Genomic DNA, 25270 nt, shown 5'->3' on the forward strand with positions numbered 1-25270 from the left:
GTGGAATTGGAATATTGAAGATAGGAACCGTTAGACAGTGTTCCTTTCGAGGGGTGAACGTGACGTGCTTCGACTTTGTTTCGTTAATTTTTATTTTCCAACTTGTGAGCTAGGATTCGAGGAGAGTGATATAATCTTGAATATAACAAGATGCAGTAGTTGGATTTTCGTGAACAGCAAGAATTGCAGTATCGTCAGCAAATGTTGCAACGATGGTATCTGCGTAATTGGCAGGTCGGCCGTAAACAGAACATACAAGATGGGATCCATCTTGTATGTTCAAGGAAATGTTTTCGGATCGAAAACATTTCCTTGAGGAACCCCTGATTATATAAGGAACGAATCCGTTTAAACCTCTTCATGTTTAACTTAAAAATATCTGTATTGTAGGTAAAGTTTTAGCACTATATAGAAAATATGCAGTAAAACCTTTTTCAGTTTACAGAGCAAACCTACACGCCAAATTTTGACAAAAACTTGACTGACATCGAGGAAAACTGCTGAACAATATTTTTTGTTGTCTAGAGCATGATTTATAACGTTAACAATCCTGTTTTCTTGCTGCTCAGCAGCATGTTTCTCCCTAAACCCAAATTGGAGAATCGGAATTTGATCATTCACGAACTGCTTCAGTCTTTTCAAAAGGAGCTTTTCAAACACTTTAGAGAACACTGAAAGCAGGTTGATAGACCTACAAGACGTCAAATTTGTTGGTCTTTACCCGTTTTTGCTATCACAATTATTTTTGAAATTTTCCACGGATCAGGAAAAATACCAATTCGAAAAATAATATTAAAAATCAGTGTAACTAGACGTATCGCATGTCGAGGTACTGCCTGGAGAACCCGACCGGTGATCAAATCATATCCTGGCGTCTTTGTCAGATGTATTTCATTGTCAATAACTGTAGAGATTTCGTGTATTGTGAAGTGTTTAATTGGTAAGGACATCTGGAAAGAAGAAATCAAATGTTCGGAGATTTCTCTGGTTTCATCTGGACCAGTCTTGGTATCATTTGGCATACGTCGGAAAAATCTTTAGCAAATAACTTCGCCTTCTCTCGAAAACTTCTCGCTCATGTTCGGTTAATTTTACGGAGAGAGATTTATAAAATAAATAAGATTTTTACTTTATGAAAATGGAATTGTTCTGATAATTTATATTATTTTTTTTTAGGTAAAACAATATATTAATCTACAAGTGCAAATTTTTTACTAAAGTTTATGTGTTTTTTAAATAAAAAAAAATGAAATGATATATACAGTTCATAATGATAGTATGAAAGGTAAAATTATTAAATAATATTTTATCCTGACATTTCTATGAACACACTCCTATCTGAGTTGCTATAAAATCTAGAGAATAGCAAAATTTATAAAATGGTTGTTTAACATATTCGTTTTTGTTTTGTTTAACAACATTTATTATTACATTCTCTTATAAACTTTGGAGTAGACTTTTTGTTTTAATGAAATCTTATAAACTTTTTGTTGGTTTATTGTCTGAACAGAAATGTAATAAACAAAACGAAAACAGCAAGTTCTTTTTTTATTCATACTATAAATACAAAGATAGCGAGAGCTATGCTGAACAGTTATTAGAATAAATTGGAAAATTAAAACAAACCTCTTAAAAAGATTATAAAAAAAACAATTACCTGAAATCAGGTGCCAATCTCGATTATAAAATAAAAATAATGGATATTAATGTTTAATAATCAAAATTTTAGTTTTAGTACTTTTTAAAAGTAAAACTGTTGAGAAATTTTTTAACAAGTGTAATAAATAAATACATTAAAAATTAATATTTTAAACGGTTTTTGGGCAAGTTCTCATTTTTCAATTTATAACATACTGTATTAAAATTTGTTTATTTTTCCAGTAAATTGGAACCGATTATAAATTAAACACTGTGGCAAAAAAAAAGAATTAAAATATCATTACTTAACAGATTATTTTATATGACGTATCGTATATTAATAAAGTTGTTTACACTTAAAAACGACAGTTGCATAAATTTAACATGTACTGTTGTTGCATTTGTGATTACAGTCATTGAAATTTAATGATTTTTAAAAATTGTAGAATGAAGTAATTAACTGGTAAGTAACAAACGATTAGACCAGTTTTCTTGTTATTTTATTATCACACCAGCAATAAAATTCCACACACCAGAAGGTCCATGGAGAACGTTTAAATAATTTCTAAAAAAAAATAATTATAAGAAAATGCTTATTTAATCGAGAAATTCATACACCTGAATTTTTAAACGGTATCTAAGAAAATAAAATTTTAACCAGATTTATCTTCAAGATCTCGAGAACGAATATTTAGTCTCGCTGATATGTTAGTACAAGTTTGTTTGAAGGATTCTTGGAAGTAAGGGCAACAATGGGTCAACCCCGCGATTACCGTTACAAACACCCTATCACCATCCCAAACGACTTCTTCCTAAAATAAAAACAGAACTGGCTGTTATCCCCGGCGTTCTTACATCAGTTTTTCTACAAATTTTATTTGTTTCCCTCAACTACCCACTTAAAGACAGAATGAGAAAATTGTATTCAAAATGGGTGACTGGAAGAGGACAAAGTTTGGTCACCAACTGGACAGATTGATCAGATATACTGATCAGATTGATCTATCTGATCATATTGATGAGATAGTGAAGGAATGGAGAGTGGTGGATCAACGCGTAAATGTTATGAGGTTTTTGAAGACTGGAATTTCAAGTGCGCTTGAGGGTAGTGAGTACGATGTTGTGCTTTGTGGCAGAATGAGACAAATTTGGGTGTTTTTCAAGTATAACATAAGAAAAAATTAGGAATTAGTAGTTGTAAATAAGATCGTTAATTATGTAGAAAAACAACGAGCATTAAGATATCCCTCACATAGAAAAAATATGAAGTGACTAAAATGCGACAAATAAATGTTATAAAAGTAAAAATGTTTTTAGAATAAGTTTAACTTGTTTATATAGAAAGCAAATATTTATTTGATATAGATATGTAAAGGACTCTCAAAAAAAATTAACAGCAACAGGAAAAGTTGTTCAGAATCGAAGAAAAGTGTAATACATTTGAGAAATTTAAATAGGAAAGTTTTAACGATAAATAATGTAGTTTTTAAATTTATTATTAAAAATTATGATGTTCCACTTGGGTTCCCTTTTATTTTACAGTGTTTGGTGTAATTTTTCTAGTTTCCGGCTTTAAACTTATAAACATTAATTAGCAACGGTCTTACTTACAAATATTTAGAAGTTTTCGTTAGTAATAATAATAATATGTTATCATGATGTTAAGAAGATTATATACACTGAAAAGTTCACGGTAAAACATTTTGAGTCGATCTCATTTCAAGCTTACACGTGATATTGAAGATATTATTTTGTTTTAATCAACAGGAAACAGTCTTCTTACCTACAGTCACTTACATCAAGAATACTCTAAAACTTATTCTCAGAAATGTATTTATTTAAAATTTTTCCATTACATTTTCGCTTTCTTTTTGGTGTCAGTATTTATTACTCTTGTTAAAACTTATCAACAGTTTTAGTTTTAAAAAATCTCTTCAATTCTGTATTTGCTTTTCTCTGAAATATTTTTATAAATTGTTTTTCCTATCGGTTAATTACCGAACACCTATCTCCGCAAAGGGAAATGAAGCCCTATTGTAATTTACTTCATTAGGAATTTAAAAATATATTCATTTAATCTTTAAAAAAGAAAGATATCTAACGGTTGTTAGATATCTTTCTTTTCTATTTTTTTTTTTTAAAGTCCTTATAAGGTGTTCATTCTTAGGATAAATGATATAATAATACACAAAACGTATGTTTAAAATAAGAAAAAAAAATCGTTAACTAAAAAATTTTTTATTTAAATGATTTTTTAAATTAAATACAATATGTACCTATATATATATTTAATTGGCTAAGGTAAGTTAAACTTGCATGCTTCTTTAAGATCTGGTGGACGTTCTTGTACGATGTAAACTAACAAAAATAAATGAATATAATAAAAAATTAAATTAAAAGAAATATATAAAGTATCTTCCTTCAATTTTATATAAAACATAAAATTATGTAAAGAGTCTATTCTGAGCTGCAATAAGTGAGTGACCGACCGACCGATCAACCGATAGTGCGAGCGAGTGTATCTATTAATATCTATATATATATATATATATGTGTGTGTGTGTGTGTGTGTGAGCGAGAGAGAGTGCGCGCGTGTGTGAGCGAGAGAGAGTGCGCGCGTGTGTGAGTGATTACGTGTTTGTGTGACTTAGTAACTGAAAAATATTGAGATATACACTATATAAGAAGCGTGTTTTTATTTAAGGCGTTTTAAAAGAAAAACAAAACTTAAAAGTAAGAACCAATTTTATTACGTTCGCATAAAAACTACCTTTATTTACTAATTTTCTACATAGAGTCAACACGTTTTTCATAGCGTTTTCTAATAGCTTTTTTCCTCTTCAAAAAATTTCACCGCCATGTATAAAACCACGCAGTAAAGCCATTTTTCAATCGGCCATCATCGTCAAACCTTTGTGATACAAAGCACAGTTTAAGATGAAGAAAAAGAATATGATCGCTAGGAGCTAAATGGAATGGAATGGAATGCAAAGTTGGCGGGAGTTTATTACTCCCTACTTTATCGCAGAACCTGGACAGAGTCCCTTGCTGCTGGATGATTCTAATCGGGCTTGGTTTTTAAAAGGGTTATTTTATATCTCGTATCTAATTTTTTCAAGTTTTGTGTATTATTATTTTAGTGAATTTAAGACGGATTTAATTGCATTCCAATCCGTTGTTGAACCAGCGTTATCGAACCCATTTCATGGGGCGACCGCGGAAGGCTAGGCTTATAAAGCCTGTCCTCCCGACGTAATTCCCCTTCAGACCGTCCACTGAAGTCCTTTCGGTGCTAACGCTTAATAGGCTAGCAGGAATACGCCACAACGGGGCACTAGCTATAAGGAGGGAGCAATGCGTCCCCTTTTCCGGAGGAGTCGCAATTGCTGGGTTATTTTATCTTACTGTAAGTTTTGAAAAGGAGAGCTTGTGTAGAAGCTCTTCATCCGCTTCTGGTATAGCTGTCCTTCAGGACGCATCTTTGCTGGGCTCTGTTCCGGACTCCAGTCCGTGATGTTGAGATGAGTGGTGGGTCTTCCTTCTTCTTCATCTTCTTCTTCTCCCTCTTCTTCTTCCGAAGACCTCTTCGTTCTTCTTTGGCATGCACTTTCCAAGAATTGGTAGTAACCGAAGTTACATACCATTAACCTTGAAATTCCCGAGGCCCCGAAGGGCTGAACGGGGGAAAGTGCAGGTTTCTTCGTTCTTCCGTGCTGTCAGTGGCTGCTGGGCTTGTGACTGCTGGACTGATGGCTGCTGGGCTCGTTCCCTCTTTCTTCTTTCTTGAAAGGAAAGGAAGGTAATAGGGAACTTACAGAATGGTGATACCTATTCGCGATCGCGGTTTTGGGGCGGCGATTTTCTTAGAAGAAGTAAACAGAAATTATTTACTCCACGTAATTATTAACCTTCAGACACACGTGTGTCCGAGAAGGTGTTGGGGGGACCACGTGGCCGCAGTGAAGAAACCGTTTGTTTTGTGGTGGCTGTTGGTATCTGCAACAAGAAGGAGCTAAATCAGGACTAAAGGATAGATGATTGAATATTTTCCAACAAAAGTTCTCTAATCATCTTACCATCTGATTTGCCGTGTGCGGCTGGATATTTTATTGCAAAAAAATAAAAACAGTTCCGCAGGATAGCAACCAAAATTGTTCATTTTTTAAACTATTTTCACAATACATATCACAACAAATACATATCACAACATTTCACAATACATATCAGAACTCACAAATTCCACAACCACTTAATTCGACAAGCCAGATACCCTTCTTGTATCAAAAAAATAAGAGTAACTTCTTTACCGAACGTTCTTGTTTGAACTTCTTCGGTCAGGGAAATGATAAATGCTACCATCGCAGCGACTGGTGCTTTGTCTTGACGAAATCCTGAATAAGAGATCCAGGTTTCAACATTGTGATCAAACAATTCACCACCACCTATATTTACGTAACGCTGCAAAAAAGGCGCACGTAATGCCCTATAGCAAGACGTTTTTAATTGTGTGGGTCCGTTAACATTGTCATTCATCCGGCACACAATTTTTTATAGCCTAATTTAAAAAAAAAATTATAAATTAAAGATCTAAGGCAATTGTGAAATTCTGAAAACCCGATTTTTTCGTTAACTTTTTCATTCAAATCATCCGTCTACCGAAGGCAGGGCTCTACGTTCTTTATCGTGAATATTCGTACCCCCTTTTTGAGATGAATGGGACCACTTTTTTAATTACTTTAGCGTCACTGATAATATTCGACCAGAAAAAGTCACACAAATTTGTCTATGAATTTCAGAATTGTTTTTTGGTCATTAAAAATGGGAATACTCCTCGTACTTTACGCTTGGCAGTATCACTCTTTATAAATAAATCAATATAAATAATAACAGAATGACTAAACTGTTGTTGCTAACAGGTGACTATTGATTGAAATAGCTGAGCTACGCAAGCGCCATGTTTTTATATAGTATATATAGGCGACTTCTTTAAAAACACGCCTATTATATAATCTGTTATAGCCGATTGCTACTACCTATGATTTAGTATCGTAAACTCATACTTTATTTTTTCTGCTCTAACTTATTCGTTGAATCGAACAAACTTACTTCCCAGAAAATTTTAGAGATCAAGAACTACTAAGATAATTTTGATTTTAGTATAGACATATTTATCGTTGGGAAAATGGACAGATCGTGCTCAAATCAAGATTGCTATAAAGTGTACTATTTAAACAAATAATTTGTACCATTATCATTATTGTTCAAATTAAAATAGAATTCAAAGTAAATAAAATGAAATAACTTTATGTAATAATGAGACTGGGAAAATAAAATTAATTAGTCAACTAAATTGATGTTAATTTTAGCCACTGATAATAAAATTTATTAACGTATATTATTACAAAAAAAGTAATAAAATGTATTTCGTTTTTCATATGAGTAGTTAACTTCAAAATTTGTTATGCATAATTTAACAACATTAATATTCGTCAATTGTTACTACGATTATAATAATTGTATTTATAAACATGTACCGGTCTAATTAGAGTAGTTAGGATTATATATGAATTGAATAATAAGTACAATCGGTCCATGAAAATCATATCACTTTAAAATTGTTAGTTATTTGGCTGGTTTTAGTGATGATTCTTGTAATGTAATATCACAAATCTAATAATAATAACATTATTTTAATGCCACTACATTATATTGCCATTTATTTAATGCCACTACATTATAGAAGAGAGATCCTCTTGTTAAGATATGCAGCAAATATATGGGCTTTCCCTGCTCATATAAATAATAAATTGTTTACGAATCATCCCATGGCTGCATTATACGAACGTCGTGCTACCTATTCCAGACCAGCCGGAATTAGGTACCACGAATTAAGAAATAAATATGAAGTTGCCATTCCAGATACATTGGCAATTTCTACTAGAGAAATACCGCCATGGCTCTTGCCAGCGGTTAATACAAGTTTGGATCTCTATCAAGGAGAAATAAAAAAGAAACCAGCAGTGATCATCCAGCACGAATTTTTGGCAACCGTCAGTAGTCACGAAGAACATATTAGAATTTATACTGACGGTTCTAAAACCGAACATGGTGTTGGATGTTCGATATATGTAAATGAAGAAGCCCACTTTTGGAGACTGCCAGATGTGGCCAGTGTCTACACGGCAGAACTCACTGCAATTCAGCAAGCTCTTCGCTACACTGAACAATATTGCGAAGAGAGAGTGCTAATATGTTCCGATTCATTAAGTGCAGTCGTCGCAATTCGGAACAAGAACATTAAGGATGTCCTAATTGCAAACATCCTGTCCATTTTATACGTACTAAAACAACGAGGACAGCGATGCGTATTTGTATGGACTCCGGGGCATGCTGGTATTACAGGTAATGAAATCGCAGACGAAGCTGCCAGAAAGGCAACAGTCTGCGATGTTTTGGATGCATTTCCTGTAAGAGTGGCAGATGTTAAAAACCGTCTAACAAACAGTAAAAAACAAGTGGAATGCTGAATGGAGGAGATTAAATACAAAATTAAACACAGTAAAATCTTCTCCTTATAAATGGAAAAGCGACTATAAGTTGACTCGCCGTGAACAAGTAGCGGTGACCAGACTTAGAATCGGTCATACGCGATTAACAAATTTATATTTGTTAACCGGCGAAGTGAGACCAATGTGCGGTGTTTGTAATAAAACACTGACAATCAAGCATCTTATAGAAGAGAGTACCATATATGAGGACCTCAGAAAGAGGTTTCGTTTTAGAAATAATATTACTGCTGATCTGGATAATGGAAAAGAACAAAATATAGTGCATGGGGGACCCTCAAGGGTGGATTGAGGGCGCGAGGCTGTGGGTGTACGCTGTGCATGCCTATAGCCTGTCTATAAGAAGGATTCAACTTCCACGGCACCCTGGCGCGACTGATATACTGCTCAACGGCGGTTCTGGTCGCCCCGAGGGTGCTTAAACAAACTATAAATGAGACTCGTAGAAGAAAGAAAGAAAGATATGGTAGGATAAGTTTTAATTTAATTTTAATTTAATGGTCTTTTGGGAACCTATCTCAAATTTTAATATTGGGGCCCTTTACACTCCATAAGTGTTTGTGATTGTCCTTGTCTTTATGTCTTTATGTCTTAAATGTTTTGTGTAGTTTGTGCTTTTAAATAAAATGTAAGGGCCCTTTACACCCTTACATACGACGATCCAGATGGTGATAGTAGTTTCTTTTAAAGATTGTGACGAGGGCTAATGACCTTAGCAGTCGATGCCCATAAAAATTAAAAAAAAAAAAAAAAAAAAAAAAACATTATTACTTTTACATAATTATAAACAATTTTTTTTTAAATCTACATATTTTTAGAAGTATTGCTTTAATAAAATGAAATCATTAAATTATATATGTAATTAAAGAAGATATATATATGTCGGAGAGGCGAGGAGATTTGTCAGGGATTCAACGTTTTGTGTTTCACTCATTTTTATTATTACAAGTGGAGAATATATAAGATTATAATAGAGTTCAATTAATAAAAATGAGTAGATAACTCGTACAATGAAATAATTACAAATGATAATTATCACTTATCAATAACTCAGTAGTACACGAATTATAATATAAGATTAATTTAATTTAGAATTCAAATAATATTAAAACAACTTGCGATAGACCGAGGCTCAGGGAAATAACGAATTTGCGATCACCAGGACGTCTGTTCGATCTGGGTTCCAAAGCAAGACTACCCTTTCTCAATATTCTCAAATGATATGCCTACTGCATATTTCCTTTTCCTTATTAATTTTATGATACCCCTATCGTCCTGGGATCCCGACTACGTTGACAACCATGTGCCTACCTAGGCCTAAGCCTACCGCAATAAAACAATTTAAACCTTATTTTACAAAATATTACAAGTAATAGTACATTTCTTAAAACTACTAAAAATACAGATATTCTAAAGAATATTCTCATCGTTTTGTCGGAAGATACTCCACTGTACTTTATACTCCGACATATATATATATATATATATATATATATATATATATATATATATATAAAACAAACATGCCAACATCATCTTTTTAACAGTTAAAGCAAAATTAAATTTTGGAAATGCTTCTTCTTTGAAACAATTTATTTTTCGGTATGAGACTGCTTCACCCCTAGCCACCAGGGGTGAAAATGATTAATTTGTACCTTTAGTATGTGTACGATTATTTTAAAGCCATTGAAAAACCAAAAATGCCGTAAAAGCTTTAGGCTACAACAGCTCCGATCTAGTTTTTCTACAATGAGTAGAAGAATACTAAATTAGCGATATATCTTAGGGAAAATGGAAATTCCATATAATGTTTTTCACAACTAGTTTTAAAAGCGGCCTTTAGTGAAATATACCAGAAAAATTTGTATACGGTATATATATATATTTTTTTTTTTCTTTTACTGTACTGAGTAGTTATTTAAAAGGTATTTCTTTATTTAAAACATACTGTTCTTACTGTACAGAGGTGTCAATCTTAAAAACCATCACACTCAGATCTCAAAATAGAATTTCTTCCGATATGCGATGTTTGTGTACAAGTTATATGTCCTCAATTAAACCTCATTTAAATAATTTTCTCCTTCTGTTCAATTTCTCAATATATTTCTAGCTTCTGTTAGCTCTTTTTGTATCCCTAAAAATGGCTTTATATTCAAACATCTGATGCTAACGGATCTTCATTATTTTCTCAAAGTTTTTTTTCTGTTAGTTACATCTATTTTTTTACTCATTACAGTTTTTAAAACCTCACTAGATTTCTGAATTGAATAATTTTCCTTTCTTAATTTACAATTTTTTTTAATTTTGTGCTTACACAATTTCCTTCCACTATTATCTTTACATTTTTTATGTCTTCCGTTAGTTCCAATTTAACTATCCTTTACCGTAGTTTTCTATCAAACACCTTTCTATTCACAGTCTTTTTTCCAATTAAAAATTTGATCTTTATATTTTAAATATCCTTATATTTCTTTCTTCCAGAAATGATGTTTCCAAGTAAATGAAAACCTTGGAAATACTAATATCATTATTATAAACCGTTAAATAATCATCAAGTAAACAATAATTAAAGGTTTACAGTATCAATGGTTTTCAACATCGGAATAACTTTTAAACTTTCTAGAAACCACAATTTAAATATTTCAAGAAATGATTACTTTCTTAGACATAATTTATATTGAATATACTATTATAGTTATATTTATTTATAGTCTTATTATTTTTCATTTCAAACCACAATCTGAATGTGTGTGTGTGTGCGCGCGCGCGCCCTCCCAAGTATGAAAAAGGAGAACAATTTGTTTCCAGTATTGTTTATTACATAAATTCAACCCTCTAGTTCTGAAAGTCTTATGCATTTGTGAATTGAAACTTATGGTTTTATTGGCTTCGTAAATTTTTCATTTTAAGTACAAGTTACACTTCTTGCAAGAACACTTTTAAAATTTAAAAAATTTAATGGAAGCTATTTAAAAATGCATATATTCAAAGCTTTTTATGGTTTATTCTTAGAAACCACGATTTAACAATTTCAAGAAATGATTAATTTTTTGGACATAATTGATATTGAAAATACTATTATAATTATATTATGTTAAAATGTAAACACTACGTATTGAATTTTAGTAATATAAATAAACAAGTAATAAACTTTTAATATTTTTATCAGATTTCATTATTAGTTAGTTTGAGGTTAGGATTCCGATTGATTAAAATTAAAAAAAAAATGGATTTATAGGTTCTGGGTGTTTAATTTACTCATCGATGTAGTAAATTTACGTCGAGGTTATCTATAATATAGTAGCAAATCTTTCTTCCAATTTGATTGCAAAATACTCAAAATCTTATGTCTAAAGATCATCCTTAATTTCTTTATTTACCTTTCAATGTTCTGAAATGTTTAACTTTTAAGAAGCAAGATCAATAAGATTTTATAGAATAAATACCAAAGTGAATTAACTATATTATGTAGATGAAAATAGCACGGAACTAAACCTACGTTCAAGGAAGCTGTGGGTAGCAAAGTATGATACATAAATACATGAGAAGAAATTTATGTGTGCGCTCGTGCGTGTTTGCGCGGATATTTTATTTTTAAAGAGTACATTTTTTGGGATAATACTTGATGCACCTAGCCACTACTATTCAAATAGAACGCTGAAATAAAAAAAAAGTGAATTATTTCATTCTTTTCTTCTTGTTACCTTTTGAGAATAAAAAGAAATAAATCCTGATTGTAAGGTTCAAAGGGTCACTAAAGGAATCCCTATGCGTTACGTTGAATCTAGTAAATCTTTCAGAGTGCATCTTCTACCGGTCGTGTTTCCTAGTTTATCTTTGATTCTCTTTCTGACTGAAGTTATTTGCTGGAATCTGTGAAAGAAGGCATCAAATTGATTTTGCTATTGCGTTATCTAAAGTAAAAGAAAAACAGAAAATAAAAATTTGAACTGGTGAATGGATGAATTCTATGTTAAATTCTGATTGATACTACTAACATAAAAAATTATATGTTATTTCATTACTGTAATTCAGAATTTGTATATGAGGTATTTTGTAATATTTTGTGTTTTTTTTTGTATACGTTATATTTTTCTCTTTAAAATAAAATTATAGTACTTTTTTTTAAATTTGGTATAATTTATCGACAAATTTACTCGAAAGATAATTATTATCTAATTTATCAAGAAGAGAGTACTGATTGGGTGAAATATATTTTTGGTTAAGCTCTTTTAAGACCTTTGGGATCACACTGATTTTTATTTCATGAAATCAGACGTCATTATCACTCAGTATATATTAGGTATACATGAATTCAAAAAAAAATTGAACGGCAGTTGTTAGACATCACTTGAAAGGAGGTAGTACTTTAATGAAATACAATGGCACAGCAAAAGTTTGAAAATGACGGCTTCACTTGCAACATCTACAAACGATGTGTTTCGCAGAAGATTGATTCTTCTCAACCAGGTCAGGCACGCCTAGTAGCAGTGTCAGAAGGTTTTATAGCAGTTAAAGGCCCAATGAATATGTATTTAGCATCGGTTTGTAATATTGGATGAAATAGCCCTATCGTCTGGCACCATATTTTCCATGTTATGTACGCGTATTTCAATAATTTCTAGTAGGGATTAATGAAGGCTATTTTGGGTACTTTGAAAAAAAAGGTGAAAATCTTTTTAGAAAAAGCTGTTTCTTGATATGAAACGTCGAGCCACTATCACTAATCCAAAACCTAGTAAGCGAGCAAGAAGTGGAGCATAAAAATGCGTAGAGTAAGGATTACCTCTTCGGTACATGTTGCACATAAAATAACCATCTTTACAATAATTATGCTTCATTATATTTACGACATGAAGGGAAGAGTAATGGCATTTCGAGCTGCAGTCTGTTGGTCATTATTCAAATCATGTATATCAATGTAACCAACCTACAGGACCAAATTTTTAACGAACTAGTAATTTTTAATTTTAATCTCCCAAGTTTGATAATGGTGTAGGCTATTACGTAGTATTATAATTGTCAAACATTATAAAAATTAAAAATAATATATTCAATTTATTATTTGTGATTAAAGTATTAAAAAAGTGAAATTATTTTTTAAGATTTTATATAATAAATCTCAGAAATTAATTGAATTAAAAAAATTTTGAAATTTTTATACAAATTTCTGTAGAATTTTGTTACTGAAAAAAAATACCTCAAGCTAAAGAATAAATTAGTTTCTTAGATTTTAATATAACTAAGTTAAAAAAAGTTCAGTTTCTGTTTTAGTATTTATTTTTTAAGCTATTCTAACTATTTGCATTTTATAGAGTATGACTATCTGCATGATCATACTAGTTTTACTTTGAAATCTGTACAAAACAAAGATTATAGAATTATTTTTTACAATACTGGTGTATTTAAAAATAATTTTGTCACAAAAAAATAAAGTTAGTTAATTAAAATTAAAATACAAAACTGTTATTGCAGCTCTCCATAATTGTCTGTTTCCACAAATAAATTGCAACTTAATTCTGTCAAATAGATTATAAATACTTTTTCGATGGTAAATACATTATTACAAAAGCTTAATATGTAGTTAGGAAATTTTCCTTGTTAAATTTTTAACGCTACCAATAATTAAAGAGAAACTTTTTAACTTCCTGCCAGATTAATATCCATAATCAGCTCCTCTACGAATTATTGAACCGAATTTCATGATTGAACATTTACCCCCTAAGGATATTAATCAAAGTATAAACCAATGCACACCCACTGGGGCAAAACCTACACATATACACACATTATCACATAAATTGCAACCGAAGTAGCCCGTTCGTTATATGTGTATCTTAATTACTAATCAAATTTTAGTTATTAGCGTAATTTAATCATTCTGTCTTCAAATTTTTTATAAGAAACTACAAAGCATTTTTTATCCTCTAGTCGTCTAAAAGATTAAACTGTTTCATTTTCTTACCGTTTACTTTAAAAAAATATCTTAAAATAACTGGTAAATTAATAAAGCAATTTTTTTTTATTAAAATTTAACTTTACATACATCTCTTTAGGAAGTGAAGTCGTGAAAATTACGTTTGAAGTTTCCGTTCGGAGTTATCGTCGTAAAAGTTTCTGTAATAAATTGAACAGTCTAACTTTCCACATGTATCAATAAACTCACAGAAATGTTTAAACTGCATTAATTTCATTCAAATTTGTGTATAATTTACAACAAATCTTTTGACATTAATTTTGTATATTTTCTCTTACTGGTTATTTGTCTAAATAAAGTGTAAAATAACTTTTCATCCTCACATATTAATCGGAGTTGATTATGAAATAAATGGATGATGGGTGTTAAGATTTATACTTCCTTTCCTCCTTTTATGTTGTAAAAATAAATTAAAACTATGAAACTTTCTGAGGATGACCCAGACAGACGTGTCGAGTTCTGAATGTGGGCATTACGTCAATATCAGAACAACCCTACATTCCCACAGAGTATCCTATTCAGTGACGAGGCAATGCTTTATGTCAGTGGCAAAGTGAATCGTCGATATTTGTGTGATGAAATTCCCCAGTGAATTGACCCATCCAATGTTGTTGGAGATGTTAAAATTATGGTGTGGTGTGGGATATGGGGTACCAATCTCCATCGATGGAACCCTTAATTCCGAGCGGTACTTGGACATGCATTCCAAGACACTGTCTTGAATAGCATGTCCAAGACACTGTCTTTCCTTCCCTTTTAAATGAAGACGGAAAATTCCCTTCATTTTTTCAACAAGATGGTGCTCTGCCACTTTTTGGGCTAAATGTTCGTGGCTCGATGTCCAATTGCCTGGGCAATGGATTGGTTGGCGTGGCCCAATGGAATGGCCAACAAGATCACCCGATCTCATACCTATGGACTTTTATTTGTGGGGGCATTTGAAGCAACCTGTTTACGCAGAGAAGATTCGTGATGTTCATCATCTACAAAAGAGAATTACGCTGTTCTGCACGGAAATCGCACCAGATGTGATTCTGCGACTGTCTGCTGACTGGATTAAGCGACTGGAGTTATGCATTCAACAAAACGGACGACATATTGAATACATCAAGTAGCCCTCCAGTGTCAATTTTGGATGCCAATAACGCCTACATCGTAACAGTTATGTGAAATCTGATTGCAGAAATGAATTCCTGGTAAAATTTCAATCTGTTTTGATACGTCACATTTAAATAAATGGACGGCGATTCAAAATTGCGGCCATTGTTATGTTATGCTCCAAAGGTGGGCCCTGATACCTAATTTACGTTGGTGTATCCAAATGTTTCATTTTCTTTACAACTTCTGAAATAATAGGTTGTACTCTGATTTTTGGACCACTCTGCATATTAGGTTAGTTCTGTTAACAGCTGATATTTTGTATGGATATTGTAACAATGCATCTAATTTTCTATTGTTCAGTCTAGCACCACCCATCAGAGACTCAACATGTTTTATGATATCGATGTATAACTAATTAATATACAACAATGTCATATGTATAAAATAGAAATTTAAAGATTATAATAAAATATTATGAAACTAAATATGAAATGCTATTTATTTTATTGAATCAAAGAATAATTAAATGTTTAGAATAATTAATCCTAAATGAGGTAATAAACCAAGGCGGACGTTGTACAACAATGGGTAAAATTTGATGATTTGAACAGTAAGAATATTTTGTTTTCTGAGAGATGAAAATACCAAAAACCTGTTTTTATTCAGACCAACAGTTGAACTATAATATTCTTAAATGAAATTCTCAAATAACGCTAAGATTTTACGCTGAAAGTTACACATTTCTACTTAAAGTAATCTGTACTTGATAGTATTTTAAAACATTAAATTTTATTCAGGAGTAAACCCATAAAAACTCAATTATTTAAAAAAAAACAACCAATTATTTAAAAAAAAAAAAAAACTAAAGGTATTATGAAAATAAAAACCGTCAATTTTTAAAATGATTAGTTAACTGTACTTAGGTACTACGTAATACAATGATTTACGTCACTCCCCTTTCTAAGAAATTTAGTAAAACAGAAACAGTTAATTTTATTAATCAATAAGTCAAAATACGAAGGTTATTGTATAATTAAAGACACAGATGGCTCTAGAGCTAAATCTTTTTATTTAATTAATGTGACTTTTTCACTATTTAACATAATCTCCAGCAACATTAATGGATTTGACCCATCTATGCCTGCTGTAAAGAAATTTTTCTTGATATCGGAGCCAATTTAATTTGATTTCTTTTTCATCGTCATAGCCATTAAACTTCTTACCACGTATTGCCTCCTTAAGTGGACCAGACAAGTGGAAATCTGAAGAAACCAAGTAAGGACTATATGGGGGTTGATAATATTTTCTGATACAATTTTCGATGGCTTTGTTGAGTTACCTAAGTTATGTGTGATCAGACGTTAGCGTGAAACAGAATGATTGCGCTGACATCCAGACATCCAGAATGTTTATTCAACACTACTGACTTCTTTTTGTTACAATAGTATGAGCTGTTTATTTTCCACAGATCTTCTAGAAAGTGGACAAAAGCCGGGCTTTTTGCTTCCCAAAAGATTATCATCATGACTTTTCCTGTTGATTGTTGGGTTCGAAATTTTTTCTTGACAGATGAACTCGTGTGCTTACCTGTCTTTTTGATTACGGTTCATAATGTTGAATTCATGTTTCAATACAGATTTTAATACTGTTCAAAAAAGCATCACCTTTCTGCAAATACTGTTGTTTTAGTTCTTTGCACATGCGAAATCTTCTCTCCTCCTAATGGTGATCTGTCAATTTTCTTGGAATCCAAGTTCGCTTGTTTTACGGTTCTTAAGCTTGTTGGTCATAATGTTATGAATTGTACCGAAGATTACTTGTAATTTTCCAGTTATAATCGCAACTGTAACCCGTCTGTCTTCTTGGATGAGAGAATCTATGCGAGTTTCAAGCGCTGGAGTTGAATCTTTATTTGGAACTTTTTAAATTTTTCTAACCGCTTGTAATCATTTCTGCGGTTCATACAACTTTGTCCACATTGTTTGTCAACTTTGTCATAAGAGAGCCGTTTATATTCTGTTAACTAATTCGCAAACTTCAAGAGGACTCATCATAAAATGAGATTTTGAGGTTAAACAAAACAATTTAATTCAAAAATCTGATCATAAATCATCACTTACTACATTCTTTTCCTCTCTTTTTCTGTTTAGCCTCCGGAACCACCGTAAAGTATTATTTCAGAGGATGAATTAGGATCGTATGTATGAATGTAAATGAAGTGTAGTCCTTTACAATCTCAGGTCGACCATTCCTGAAATATGTGGTTAATTGAAATCAACTACTAAAGAACACCGTGATATACAAGTGAACAAACTGGACCAAAGCAATAAAAAAATTTGGCTTAATAGTAATAAACTTAATAAGGTTATGAAAAACAATACTGAACTGTGTTCTCAGAATTTTAAAACAAATCGGAAGGCTACATTTTTATTATCTCTTATAATAAAGTATGCACTCATTAAAAACCGCAAATTTTCACAAACCATATAATGGAAGTCACGTTGGTTCACAACCGAACACCCAACCCTCCACCTATTTATCTACTCACTAATCTAAAGACACACACACACACGAGAAGCGTTATTGTTCGTTATTTAAGTTGATAATTACCATCCAACATCCTGTTAAATGAAAACCCTTTAACTTTAAATCAGTCTAAATAAACTAAAAAATAAAAAAAATAAAAAAAAGTTTTTTATTTTCTCTTATTTTCTTAATTTTCACGACATATAATTTTCTGTAGAAATAAGAAGTTCTTTTAGGTAATTGTAAGTTTTAAAAATCATATAATTTATTTAGTTTTGAAAAATAAATTCGTATTTTTATTTAGCCAAGAGTAACAATTGTTGTACGGTTAAGAGTTGTAGTTTTCCAATTATAATTGATTGTATTTTCAATTTTAAAAAAAAACTATTATTCCAAAGCACAATGATTTTTTATTTTGTGTTTTCTAATGAAACATGAGAAGTAGGTATTAAAAAGTGTATAATTTGCGTTCCGTTTATAAATTGGTGCAGGTATCTTTAGTCGCGTGTTTCCTCTTTTTCCTAAAAACGAACCGGGATAACTACTTAGATCTACAAAGTAATCGGGCAGAAAAACCCACTGTAGTTTCTTCTGTAGATAACTTTATTAGTTTTATTAATATTATTATTATAAACTACAACAAAATATTAACAAAGTTCATTCCAGTATTCGTGCATCCAGAACGAATTTAATTTAAAACACAAATTAACTTTTATAAATTACATTGAGTGCATGATATGTTATATATATTTAATTCTTAAAAAGATAGAAGAGTTTATTTTCGTTTACAAAAAACGATAATATAAGTTATATGTGAATTAATGTTTGCTATAAAATTACTTGAATGTGAAAAATAAACTTTAAGTATGCATTACGGCCTAATCATTTTCATGTTCATCCATGACCATATTGAATTAATTTAATTATTTAGTGTGGAGTTGAGTAAGTTTTTACACTCTCATCTTTCCGAAAATTAATTTTTAAATATTTCCCTATAAACAAGAAATTAAATAATATATGAAATTTTAAATATATTTTATTTACAAGTTTCATAAGGTTTGAATATTCGTAAGGGAATTCAAAGAGAAAAAAATGACTGCTTTTTTTGTTATCATAGAGCCCAGAAGTCTTTGAAATATTTTCCATTGATTTTAATATTAAAACCATTCACGTCATTAAAATATTATTTTAAAACTCTACTACATTAATCGCTTCAAACTAGTATATTATTCTTCATTTTTAAAACTACCTTCCATACAACAGTAAAATAATTCAATTATCCTAGTACATTGACTTGGAAGTAATCACGAAAAAATAACTATTAATGTATAAAATTGAAATATTTATTCACTTGGAGAATTTCTTTATTTGAGTGGTAGCAAATGTACAATACAGCTTTTATTTAAGGTGGATAGCCGATTAATAATAACTTTACGTGAAGGAGTAGTAGATATTACTGTCATTTAAACCGTGTAAATTCCTATTTCTAGTTAATATAAGGTAACCCACCAGGTTGGTCTAGTGGTGAACGCGTCTTCCCAAATCAGCCGATTTGGAAGTCGAGAGTTCCAGCGTTCAAGCCCTAGCGAAGGCAGTTAATTTTATATGGATTTGAATATTAGATTGTGGATACCGGTGTTCTTTGGTGGTTGGGTTTCAATTAACCACACATCTCAGGAATGGTCGAACTGAGACTGTACAAGACTACACTCATACATATCATCCTGATTCATTCTCAGAAGTAATACCTGAACGGAATTCCCGGAGGCTAAACAGAAAAAAAGAGAGAGCTAATATAAGATAATTATTAAACTTCTGTAAACTGGTTATGCATTTAAAGAATGTATAAAGATAATCGGCTAATAATGGAGTAAACAACACCGTTAAATACAATCGTTTCCCTTTAGTGTAGTATTAGGTGATCAAATACTGACAATCATTTGTAGTCATAATATTGTTTATATATTCATTATATAGAGAGCGCTCGCTACGAGAATTTGCGTCACTTTCTTCTAACGAAGTTAGCTAAAATACAAACTAGACAAACCAATCAAAGTATTGTATCTTAGCAACTAACCACAATAATTAAATCTCACAATATGAAAAACCATATTTAGACAAATCAAAATCGTTAATGGTTTTACCAATTGGAATACAGAACATTTATAAAAAATTTAGTTTGCCAAGTTATAATAATTTTAATAATTTTGTAATGATTTTCATGCACCTACAGGACCACTATTACATCCTAATTAACTTAACAATTTAGTGAGAAGCTGTGTAAGTTTTACACCCTCATCGCTCCGGAAATTTATTTTTAAATATTTCCCTATGAATATGAATTAAACAATATATGAACTTTTAAATATATTATACTGAAAAGCTTGACAAATTCTATTACCGGTGTAGTTCTTTTTCCATCCAATCGCAAGAAAATACTTTTTATCAGTTACATCAATGTAAGTGTAATACAGAGTACCATTAGAAAAATACCATGAATTAAACACAATTCCCAAATTCTTTTACCTTTACCATAAGTTTCTCTTGAAAAGTGTAAATATAATTTTCTCGTTTTTCCTATTTTTATAATTAAAATATATTCAATTTTCGTTAAGCCAATACGTCATTAATTTAAGTTATCTGACAATAAGAATTCAGTATTATTGTCAGTGAAAAACTAGCAGATGATACTTAAATTTTGTCTTAACGTTAATATAATTCTTTTATAAGTGTTATTCGTTATAAAAGTAAAAATTCGTTAGTAAAATTACATTTGTTTTCCTGATTGCCATTTTCATTTATTTTTTCTAACCTATGGGCATCATTTTAAATTAATATATTTAAATAGTAGGTACATTCTACTCTAATATCGTCACAACGAAAATATTTTCGTCTTTTATTTCATTGTTCTTCAAAATGTTTAGACACGAGGATATGAAATTATTTATTGCTTGTACAAAACAGGTAATCATTTATTATTTTCGGATTAATCTCACTTCGTTGTATTTCTTTTTTTCGTATAGTCAAGTGAGTTTATTCAAATACAGTGACGGATTGTAAGTAGGGAGATATATTTTAAAAGTTTTTACTAATGCTTAAAATGGCGTTATTTTTTTAACGTAACAGAAAGATGACGAATGAATTGTAGTTTATCTTTCCTTTCCTTAGTGGGAGAAGAATAAACGCGCGCGCGCTCACACACACACTCATCCATCCACCCAACACAAACACTCACACACACACACACAAACACATTCTGCGGCTTAAATTCTTTTGCAGTTTTGGACTCACAGTAGTTTGTAGATTTGGAGTACAAATCGTAGTGAGATATAGAAAACCGGATAACAAAAATTTGAATACTGTATAAGCGTCTCACGTATTATTATGTTCTGTACTCAATTTTATTTTTTGTTTCGCATCTATTATTCTATTATAACTTAATATACGTTACAGTATTAATTCTATTTTATTTGATAAGGCTTTTATATTTTTAATATGTCTGTTTTGAAATTTCATATTTCTAATCTCTTACGTTATTTAACATTTATTAGTTTCCTCGCGTGTATTTATTGCAAATTACCATATTCAATGAAAATTGTTTTAAGTAATCTTTTACAGCCACTATAATCTGTACTGTAGTATTACGTGCTCGTACACGACGTTCTCATAGGAAGTCCGTAAAGAATCATGAAAAATTAAAATGTTATTCTTTCTGTATTCTCATTATCGTAGTTTTCAATATTGACAGAATGCAATTTAATCAAGAGTAACCATAAGTCTAAATGTAGAATTTCATATTTATAATATTAACGTAATATCATTCATAATATTAAAATTTCTGCGAAAAAAAAATTCTTATATGTTCCGATTCTTTAAGGGCCCTAACTATTATTCGGTAAAAGAACATTGAGGATGTACTTATCGCAAATATCTCGCCTGTTGCATATGTACTAAACCGAATACGACACCGGTGGGTCCCATTTTTGTATAAACTCCAGGGCATGCTGATGTCAGGAAATGAATGCGCAGACAAAGCTGCCAAAATGGCAACAATTTATTAGAATTTGAATGTGATTCCTGTTTGAGTGGCAGACATTAAAAACTGTTTAAAAATTACTGTCAGACGTACTTGGAGCAATAAATAGGGAAGACTGAACACTAAATTAAATGAAATTAAAATTTCTCCATTTAAAGGAAGAACGACGCGAAGCTAAGTCACCGGAAACAAGTGGCGTTGATCAGACTTATATAGTCAGACAGACTTATTCGCGTCGATCACACGCGAATAACAGATCCATACTTGTGAAACGGCGAAGAAAGACCAATGTGCAGTGCGTGTAACAAACCACTTGCTGTCAAGCGTTTACTGGAAGAGTGTAAAATACATAAAAACCTAAGAAAGAGGAACGAATTAAGAAACAGTATTGCTACTGATTAAGAAAATGGCAAAGAAGGAAAAATAGTTGCTTACCTAAAAACCAGCGTGTTACTAACGCGTTTATACTAAGCCTTAACGATAGTCAGTATGTGTTATGTTTGACTGGGAATCTCCGGGGTGAGGGCCTATAAACCTCAACACAGGGGTCCTCAAAATTAGACGGTATTATCAAGACTTTTTTTATGTATTTACTTTGAATATGTATTTTATTTATTATTTTTAACTTTCTTGTTTTATGCATATGTCAGGCCCCTTTTACACCTTATACGTGATAAATGTATGTATTTCACATTTCATCATTGCGTTTATACAACATTATTTATGATGATCCTACCGATGATTTTATTCTCTTTTATAAAATATTTGACGTGATCTAATGAACTTAGTCGTCGATATCCATATAACTCAATTAAAAAAAAAAGTTATCAAAAATGATTAATAGTAGTGTAACGGTAGAAATAAAAGAGTGATTGTAATATTTGAGCTATTCACTTTCGCATTTCTGTTTAGTGAGTTTGGGTAAGTTTTATATTTCATCGGAAATTTATCTGTTAGTTAATACTCATTTACATTAATAGTAGGATGCGAGTTCTACTAGCTTAGATAAGAAATAAGGAAGTAAGCATTTATTGGATATCAGTTAACCGATGGTTTGTTTTGAGAAATTCAATAAGAAATCATTTGCTGGTCTGCTATAAATTTGAAGAATTTTAGCATTTAAAAGTTGAGATGTGTATGCTTGCTAATACTTTTGAAGTTTACTTACAAGACGAAAACTCTTCCATTTGCAGTTAAAAAATTTAAGCGGTATTAGATGAAAAAAAGTTCATTCTTAATCATAAGAAGTCTATTTACTTTATCTGTGTAGTAATTATCTTTTTATAAATGTTACGATGAATAATCATTTGTTTAAAAAGACATGTATTTATCTTCCTCGTTATTATAAGCTAAGATAATAAAAACAAACTTATTTGTTTATCTACGTACAAGAAGAAAATACATGTGCACAGAAGAGGGGAGTATACCAATTGTTAGTCGGTCCGTCTACGAACCGTGTTGTAATTAAATGTTTTGCATATCGAATCTAATTAGCGTTTGTTCAACGGAGCACCACCAGATGGTGCTGGTTGTGATTTAATCACAGCTCCCGTTGCTTTGCTTGCACATATGGGTAGAAAGTAGATCGGAGGAGAGGACGCGACACTTGGGTTAAGGTCTTCTCATCTGCATTGCACACTCAGTTGCTGTGCGAACAGTTGTCAGCCACATGTGCTTTGTAAAAGGATTAACTCTACGGAGCTCTTCAGTTTACTTTTACGTATTAACTTGTATCCTGTTTTTCATGTACTAGTAATGATATACGAAGAAATAAAATTTGAAAATGCAACCTTTTTCTATTCCTAATTCATGTGTTAGAATTCGAAAAAACTTCCGTTTATTATATAAACTGACTGTTACTGTATCAATATATACATATTCTTTAATACGCAGAAAATAAATTTGTGTTTCAAATGAGATATTAAGATAATAATTTAGGCTTTTAAGCTTTTCGTGGAGTGTGCGATCAAATTAATTGTAATACTTTATTAAACACCAATTAAAAACTGCATTGCCATATTGCCAAAGCAAGGATGAGGTGGCTGTTATTGACGACCAACTCTTCAAGATAGTGAAGGAAGTTCTAATCAAATGGAAGCGGATAATCCCCAAAATTGCAGCTAAAGTTTGATATTTATAAAGTTAACAAATCCAAAAATAAAAAAAATTAAATTATAAATATTATTAAGAAAATTTGTAAAAAAAAAAATGGTCTCTAACGCAAGGTTTTTGATGACCACCATGAGTGTCTTTTCTAAAAAAAGGTTGATAAATTTTTATAGTAATCTTTTCCCCTTCCAATTCATTTCCCGCCCCACTATTAATTAAAAAATGAAAGTTCAGCGTAAAAAAATATTTTTTTACATATCTTAAATCCTGGGGGCGATGTCCTTTTCAGGGAGCAGTTCAAGTAATACAAAAATGATCCCTATCAAATCTAGTCTACGGACCATAATAGTAGTCGTTTTCTTCCCTAGCACATCTTTTTTTCTCTTAAGACTTTAAACCATGAAAAAAGTTACAGGTAGATCTATTGTTTGTAACCAGATGCACATATGAAGTTCGTTGCCATATGACAAAAAGAAAAGGAATAAATCTAGTAAGGGCTCCAACGTGTTTCTTATCGGTAGTCATAAAAATGAAAGCAAAAAACAAATACTGAAAATAACACCACTTTTAGCATTCCTTTCTAATTAGATACCACACGTGTCATAGATTTGAAGAATTCTGCCAGCTATTGTCAACTGAAACATGTGTCTTCATATAACTTGTATATAATTACAGCAATGTTTCTTATGTTACTCTATAATTATACGTCCAGCTTCATTCGTTAACCCTAGCGCGTACCCAATCGATACCGTTTTTGGAAATTCTCCATGTATATTAATATAGCATTGCAGTTACCATCCTCAAGAACCAGTGATTGTATGTATCTCCCACGGCCTGTAAATTTCTCCATCAATTAATTTTCCATACCATCCACTTTTACATGACGATGGTAACCCTAAGTGTTTAAAGTTAAGTAGGGCGAAATTTTGTGTTGAAAATTTAAAACATATTTTTACAGTTTTAATTTACAGATTATGATTATTTCAAATGGTTTAAGAAGTAATATCACGTATTTTTTTATTTTTTTGGACTGAAATTTAAAAAAAAAAAAGTACTACTCCAAATGGTTTTCCGCACCTACCGAGCGAAGGAGTGGACGGATTTAAATTTTTTTTCACCAAAATTTATTATTTTTTTCGGTTTGTCAATTAATATAATTAAATATTACCATAAGATTTAAGATTTTTGAGTTGAGATCTGTGTAGTGGAGAGGGTGGGTTCCACCCCTTTGTAAATAATTTTAAAAAGGTTTCCCTCGAGAATGGTATACATTTCTGCAAACAGAAATATGATAGGACTGATAGCTGTTGAATAATA

The sequence above is a fragment of the Lycorma delicatula genome, chromosome 3 (genome assembly GCF_047948215.1).
Source record: "Lycorma delicatula isolate Av1 chromosome 3, ASM4794821v1, whole genome shotgun sequence".
NCBI classification, from domain to species: Eukaryota; Metazoa; Arthropoda; class Insecta; order Hemiptera; family Fulgoridae; genus Lycorma; species Lycorma delicatula.